Raw genomic sequence first — 7,500 nt, 5'->3', positions numbered from 1 at the left:
CTGTCCCTGTGTCACCTCGCCTCGCTCCTACACCAACATCATCACCATCACACCACCATCATCATCATCACACCATCATCATCATCATCACACCATCATCACCATCATCATCATCTCGAGCACACACTGTGTCACCTGTCCCTGTGTCACCTCGCCACGCTCCTACACCACCATCATCACATCATCATCATCACCATCACACCATCATCATCACCATCATCATCATCAGGAGCGACACGGAGAGAGTGTCTGGGGCAGCGATCATCATCTCGAGCACACACTGTGTCACCTGTCCCTGTGTCACCTCGCCTCGCTCCTACACCACCACCATCATCACCATCACATCATCATCACCATCATCACACCATCATCATCATCACCATCATCATCACACCATCATCACCATCATCATCTCGAGCACACACTGTGTCACCTGTCCCTGTGTCACCTCGCCTCGCTCCTACACCACCACCATCATCATCATCACCATCATCATCATCACCACCATCATCATCATCACCATCATCACCACCATCACCATCATCATCACACCATCATCATCATCACCATCATCACACCATCATCATCACCATCATCATCACACCATCACCATCATCACCATCATCATCTCGAGCACACACTGTGTCACCTGTCCCTGTGTCACCTCGCCTCGCTCCTACACCAACATCATCACCATCACACCACCATCATCATCACCATCATCATCACACCATCATCATCACCATCATCATCACCATCATCATCTCGAGCACGCACTGTGTCACCTGTTCCTGTGTCACCTCGCCTCGCTCCTACACCACCATCATCACACCATCACACCACCATCATCACCATCATCATCACACCATCATCATCACCACCATCATCATCTCGAGCAGGCACTGTGTCACCTGTCCCTGTGTCACCTCGCCTCGCTCCTACACCAACATCATCATCACCATCACACCACCATCACACCACCATCACACCACCACCATCATCACCATCATCACCATCACACCATCATCATCATCACCACCATCATCATCTCGAGCACACACTGTGTCACCTGTCCCTGTGTCACCTCGCCTCGCTCCTACACCACCACCATCATCACCATCACACCACCATCATCATCACCATCATCATCACACCATCATCACCATCACCATCATCACCATCATCATCACCATCATCATCACACCATCATCATCACCACCATCATCATCTCGAGCACACACTGTGTCACCTGTCCCTGTGTCACCTCGCCTCGCTCCTACACCATCATCATCACCACACCATCATCATCACACCATCACCATCATCACCATCACCATCATCACCATCATCATCACCATCATCATCACACCATCATCATCACCACCATCATCATCTCGAGCACACACTGTGTCACCTGTCCCTGTGTCACCTCGCCACGCTCCTACACCAACATCATCACCATCACACCACCATCATCATCATCACACCATCATCATCATCATCACACCATCATCACCATCATCATCATCTCGAGCACACACTGTGTCACCTGTCCCTGTGTCACCTCGCCACGCTCCTACACCACCATCATCACATCATCATCATCACCATCACACCATCATCATCACATCATCATCATCACACCATCATCATCATCAGGAGCGACACGGAGAGAGTGTCTGGGGCAGCGATCATCATCTCGAGCACACACTGTGTCACCTGTCCCTGTGTCACCTCGCCTCGCTCCTACACCACCACCATCATCATCATCACATCATCATCACACCATCATCATCATCACACCATCATCATCATCACACCATCATCACACCATCATCATCTCGAGCACACACTGTGTCACCTGTCCCTGTGTCACCTCGCCTCGCTCCTACACCACCATCATCATCACCATCATCACCAACATCACCATCATCATCATCTCGAGCACACACTGTGTCACCTGTCCCTGTGTCACCTCGCCTCGCTCCTACACCACCACCATCATCATCATCACCATCATCATCATTACCATCATCATCATCACCATCATCACCATCATCACCATCATCACCATCATCATCATCATCATACCATCATCATCATCATCACACCACCATCATCATCACCATCATCATCTCGAGCACGCACTGTGTCACCTGTTCCTGTGTCACCTCGCCTCGCTCCTACACCATCACCACCATCATCACCACCATCACCATCATCACACCATCACCATCATCATCACACCACCATCATCATCATCACCATCATCATCATCACCATCATCACACCATCATCATCATCTCGAGCACGCACTGTGTCACCTGTTCCTGTGTCACCTCGCCTCGCTCCTACACCACCATCATCATCATCACAACCATCATCACCATCATCACCATCATCACACCACCACCATCATCATCATCACCATCACCATCATCACCATCACCATCATCACCATCATCATCATCACACCATCATCATCATCACCACCATCATCACCATCATCATCACACCATCATCACCATAATAATCATCACCATCATCATCACCATCATCATCACCATCACCACCATCATCACCATCATCACCATCACCTACTACTGCTACTGGTGGTGGTAATGCTGGTGGTAGTGGTGGTAGCGGTAGCGATGGTGGTGGTGGTAGTGGTGGTGGTAGTAGTGGTGATGGTAGTGGTGGTGGTAGTTGTGGTGGTAGTGGTGGTGGTAGTTGTGGTGGTGGTGGTAGTTGTGGTAGTAGTGGTGGTGGTGGTAGTTGTGGTGGTGGTGGTAGTAGTGGCAGTAGTGGTGGTGGTAGTGGTGGTGGTAGTGGTGGTAGTAGTGGTAGTAGTGGTGGTGGTAGTGGTAGTAGTGGTAGTTGTGGTGGTGGTAGTGGTGGTGGTGGTAGTTGTGGTGGTGGTGGTGGTAGTAGTGGTGGTAGTGCTGGTAGTGGTGGTAGTGGTAGTAGTGGTGGTGGTGGTAGTGGTGGTGGTGGTATTTGTGGTGGTGGTAGTGGTAGTGGTGGTATTTGTGGTGGTGGTAGTGGTGGTAGTTGTGGTGGTGGTAGTAGTAGTAGTGGTGGTAGTAGTGGTGGTGGTGGTGGTAGTTGTGGTGGTGGTAGTGGTGGTGGTAGTTGTGGTGGTAGTGGTGGTAGTGGTAGTAGTGGTGGTGGTAGTGGTGGTGGTAGTGGTGGTAGTGGTGGTAGTAGTGGTGGTAGTGGTGGTAGTTGTGGTGGTGGTAGTGGTGGTGGTGGTAGTTGTGGTGGTGGTGGTGGTAGTAGTGGTGGTGGTGGTAGTGCTGGTAGTGGTGGTAGTGGTAGTGGTAGTAGTGGTGGTGGTGGTAGTGGTGGTGGTGGTATTTGTGGTGGTGGTAGTGGTAGTGGTGGTATTTGTGGTGGTGGTAGTGGTGGTAGTTGTGGTGGTGGTGGTAGTAGTGGTGGTAGTGGTGGTAGTAGTGGTGGTGGTGGTGGTAGTTGTGGTGGTGGTAGTGGTAGTGGTGGTGGTAGTTGTGGTGGTAGTGGTGGTAGTGGTAGTAGTGGTGGTGGTAGTGGTGGTAGTAGTGGTAGTGGTGGTAGTTGTGGTGGTGGTAGTGGTGGTGGTGGTAGTTGTGGTGGTGGTAGTGGTAGTGGTGGTAGTTGTGGTGGTGGTGGTAGTGGTGGTGGTAGTGGTGGTAGTAGTGGTGGTAGTGGTGGTGGTAGTTGTGGTGGTGGTGGTAGTGGTGGTAGTGGTGGTGGTGGTGGTAGTTGTGGTGGTGGTAGTGGTAGTTGTGGTGGTGGTAGTGGTGGTGGTAGTTGTGGTGGTAGTAGTGGTGGTGGTAGTGGTGGTAGTGGTGGTAGTGGTGGTAGTGGTAGTTGTGGTGGTGGTGGTAGTGGTGGTGGTAGTGGTGGTGGTAGTTGTGGTGGTAGTAGTGGTGGTGGTAGTGGTGGTGGTGGTAGGTGTGGTGGTAGTTGTGGTGGTAGTAGTGGTGGTGGTAGTGGTTGGTAGTGGTGGTGGTGGTATGGTGGAGTGGTGGTGACCTGGGCGAGTATCAGCTGGGTAGTGAAGTTTGGTCCTCTGCCAGCCTCGTCTCAGCCTGCAGCCTGCCGTTGTTTTACCAGCCCTCCCTCAACCAGCAGCCCTCTGCACCATCAACATCAACATCATCAACATCAACAACATCAACAACAACATCAACAACATCAACAACAACATCACCAACATCAACAACAACATCAACAACAACATCACCAACATCAACAACATCACCAACAACATCAACAACAACATCACCAACAACATCAATATCAACAACAACATCAACTACATCACCAACAACATCAACAACAACATCAACAACATCAACAACAACATCAACAACATCACCATCAACAACATCAACAACAACATCAACAACATCACCAACAACATCATCAACATCATCACCAACATCAACAACAACATCACCAACAACATCAACAACATCAACATCATCAACATCAACAACATCAACATCACCAACAACATCAACAACATCAACAACATCATCAACATCAACAACATCATCAACAACATCAACAACATCAACAACATCATCAACATCAACATCATCATCAACAACATCAACATCATCGACAACATCAACAATAACATCAACAACATCATCAACAACATCAACAACATCAACAACATCAACAACATCAATAACATCAACAACATCACCAACAACATCAACATCAATAACATCAACATCAACAACATCATCAACAACATCAACAACATAATCAACATCAACAACATCACCAACATCAACAACATCACCAACAACATCAACATCAATAACATCAACAACATCACCAACAACATCAATAACATCAACAACATCATCAACAACATCAACAACATAATCAACATCATCAACATCAACAACATCATCAACATCATCAACAACAACAAATCACCAACAACATCATCAACAACATCACCAACAACATCAACAACATCAACAACAACATCAACAACATCAACAACAACATCAACAACATCATCAACAACATCAACATCACCAACAACATCAACAACAACATCAACAACATCATCAACAACATCAACAACATCAACAAGAACATCAACAACATCAACAACATCACCAACAACAACATCAACAACATCAACAACATCACCAACATCAACAACATCAACAACAACATCAACAACATCAACAACATCATCAACATCAACAACATCACCAACAACATCAACATCAACAACATCAACAACAACATCAACAACATCAACAATAACATCAACAACAACATCAACAACAACATCAACAACAACATCAACAACATCATCAACAACATCAACATCAACAAGAACATCAACAACATCAACAACATCACCAACATCAACAACAACATCAACAACAACATCAACAACAACATCAACAACAACAACATCAACAACAACATCAACATCAACATCTGCTCTGCCTCAGGGCAGGTGTTGGGGGCTGTGCGTCCACAACCATTTCCTGTCTGGATGTTAAGTTTGGTCACGTGACAGGAAGTGACGATTTGACATCCTCCAAGCCACGTGGCAGGTGGCAGCCATTACACAGGGAAACAAATGGAGGCACAAAGAGCCCCCCATTGAAGGCAGGTCCAACTGTTGGTCATGGTGGGACTTTAAGAAGCATTGTAAGTTCATATTCTTGGTTCTTTCGGTAAAGTCACCACGTAGAAGGGAAACAATAAGATAATAAAAATATAAAACAATAAAATTATTGTAAAACAATGCAATTATTATTCTTGGTTCTTTCGGTAAAGTCACCACGTAGAAGGGAAACAATAAAATAATAACAAATAAATTACATTCTTGGTTCTTTCGGTAAAGTCACCACGTAGAAGGGAAATAATAAAATAATAACAAGTAAAAACATTCTTGGTTCTTTCGGTAAAGTCACCACGTAGAAGGGAAATAATAAAATAATAACAAGTAAAAACATTCCTGGTTCTTTCGGTAAAGTCACCACCACGTAGAAGGGAAATAATAAAATAATAACAAGTAAAAACATTCCTGGTTCTTTCGGTAAAGTCACCACGTAGAAGGGAAACAGTAAAATAATAACAAATAAAACACATTCCTGGTTAATTCGGCAAAGTCACCACGTAGAAGGGAAATAATAAAATAATAACAAATAAAACACATTCCTGGTTCTTTCGGTAAAGTCACCACGTAGAAGGGAAATAATAAAATAATAACACGTAAAAACATTCCTGGTTCTTTCGGTAAAGTCACCACCACGTAGAAGGGAAATAATAAAATAATAACAAGTAAAAACATTCCTGGTTTTTTCGGTAAAGTCACCACCACGTAGAAGGGAAACAATAAAATAATAACAAATAAAACACATTCTTGGTTCTTTCGGTAAAGTCACCACGTAGAAGGGAAATAATAAAATAATAACAAATAAAACACATTCCTGGTTATTTCGGTAAAGTCACCACGTAGAAGGGAAACAATAAAATAATAACAAATAAAACACATTCTTGGTTCTTTCGGTAAAGTCACCACGTAGAAGGGAAACAATAAAATAACAACAAATAAAACACATTCCTGGTTCTTTCGGTAAAGTCACCACGTAGAAGGGAAACAATAAAATATTAACAAATAAAACACATTCCTGGTTATTTCGGCAAAGTCACCACCACGTAGAAGGGAAATAATAAAATAATAACAAATAAAACACATTCCTGGTTCTTTCGGTAAAGTAACGTGATGATGGTGATGAGGTTACCCGTGGTTACCCTGGTGATGGTGATGAGGTTACCCGTGGTTACCCTGGTGATGAGGTTACCCTGGTGATGTGGTTACCGGTGGTAACGGTGATGATGAGGTTACCCTGGTGATGGTGATGGTGATGAGGTTACCCTGGTGATGAGGTTACCCTGGTGATGAGGTTACCCTGGTGATGAGGTTACCCTGGTGATGAGGTTACCCTGGTGATGGTGATGATGAGGTTACCCTGGTGATGGTGATGATGAGGTTACCCGTGGTAACGGTGATGATGAGGTTACCCGTGGTAACGGTGATGAGGAGGTTACCCTGGTGATGAGGTTACCCTGGTGATGATGATGAGGTTACCCTGGTGATGGTGATGATGAGGTTACCCTGGTGATGAGGTTACCCTGGTGATGAGGTTACCCGTTGTAACGGTGATGATGAGGTTACCCTGGTGATGGTTATGATGAGGTTACCCGTGGTAACGGTGATGATGAGGTTACCCTGGTGATAGTGATGAGGTTACCCTGGTGATGGTAAAGGCGATGATGAGGTTACCCTGGTGATGAGGTTACCCTGGTGATGGTAATGAGGTTACCCTGGTGATGAGGTTACCCTGGTGATGAGGTTACCCGTGGTAATGGTGATGATGAGGTTACCCTGGTGATGGTGATGATGAGGTTACCCTGGTGATGGTAACGGTGATGATGAGGTTACCATGGTGATGAGGTTACCCTGATGAT

At 45.6% G+C, this 7,500-nt stretch overlaps 1 protein-coding gene and 1 long non-coding RNA gene across 2 annotated transcripts in view; one reads left to right on the top strand and one right to left on the bottom strand.

Annotated features, from left to right (window-relative positions):
• Nucleotides 1–4,077, bottom strand: part of CYP19A1 (cytochrome P450 family 19 subfamily A member 1) — a 29,170-nt gene extending 25,093 nt beyond the window's left edge. Inside the window, exon 1 of the mRNA XM_032945581.2 lies at nt 4,015–4,077. The gene's annotated coding sequence lies outside the window, so the exon portion shown is untranslated. The remainder of the gene's footprint in view (nt 1–4,014) is intronic.
• A 2,678-nt stretch (nt 4,078–6,755) lies between these two features.
• LOC142922770 (uncharacterized) lies at nt 6,756–7,128 on the top strand. The gene is made up of 4 exons (XR_012940278.1): nt 6,756–6,801; nt 6,902–6,969; nt 7,022–7,048; nt 7,093–7,128. It is a non-coding gene; the product is annotated as an uncharacterized LOC142922770 (long non-coding RNA).
• Nucleotides 7,129–7,500: the final 372 nt, after the last annotated feature.

The sequence above is a fragment of the Petromyzon marinus genome, unplaced genomic scaffold (genome assembly GCF_048934315.1).
Source record: "Petromyzon marinus isolate PM22_M1 ecotype Great Lakes invasive population unplaced genomic scaffold, UKy_Petmar_22M1.pri1.0 PM_Scaffold_167, whole genome shotgun sequence".
Taxonomy (NCBI): domain Eukaryota; kingdom Metazoa; phylum Chordata; class Hyperoartia; order Petromyzontiformes; family Petromyzontidae; genus Petromyzon; species Petromyzon marinus.
This window is presented reverse-complemented; position numbering and strand designations above follow the sequence as displayed.